Below are 327 nucleotides of genomic sequence, written 5' to 3'. Positions count from 1 at the left end.
GAATCGTCGTCATCGTCTTTATCAGCATTATCATATGTCACTGTTTTACATATATAAGTAATTTTTGTTTATTCATGTGATAAATCAGTAACTTAAGAAACTGAGCTGACGTTTCGTGCTGCAATCATGTTAATTTGCAATTCATCATTCACGTTGAAAAATATGATTAGATAATGGATTGCGAGCCATTAGTTTTGCAAATGCCTTTATGAAACTTATGATACTGTTATTGTATTATCATTCATTTCGTTCATGATACATTGAAATTCCTGCATTGTATCGTATAATTGTTTTTTGATTTATGCAAATGATTAGCAATTGCATATT

The sequence above is a fragment of the Penaeus monodon genome, chromosome 32, assembly GCF_015228065.2.
Source record: "Penaeus monodon isolate SGIC_2016 chromosome 32, NSTDA_Pmon_1, whole genome shotgun sequence".
NCBI classification, from domain to species: Eukaryota; Metazoa; Arthropoda; class Malacostraca; order Decapoda; family Penaeidae; genus Penaeus; species Penaeus monodon.
The sequence above is the reverse complement of the archived record's forward strand: the minus strand, read 5'-3'. Positions refer to the sequence as shown.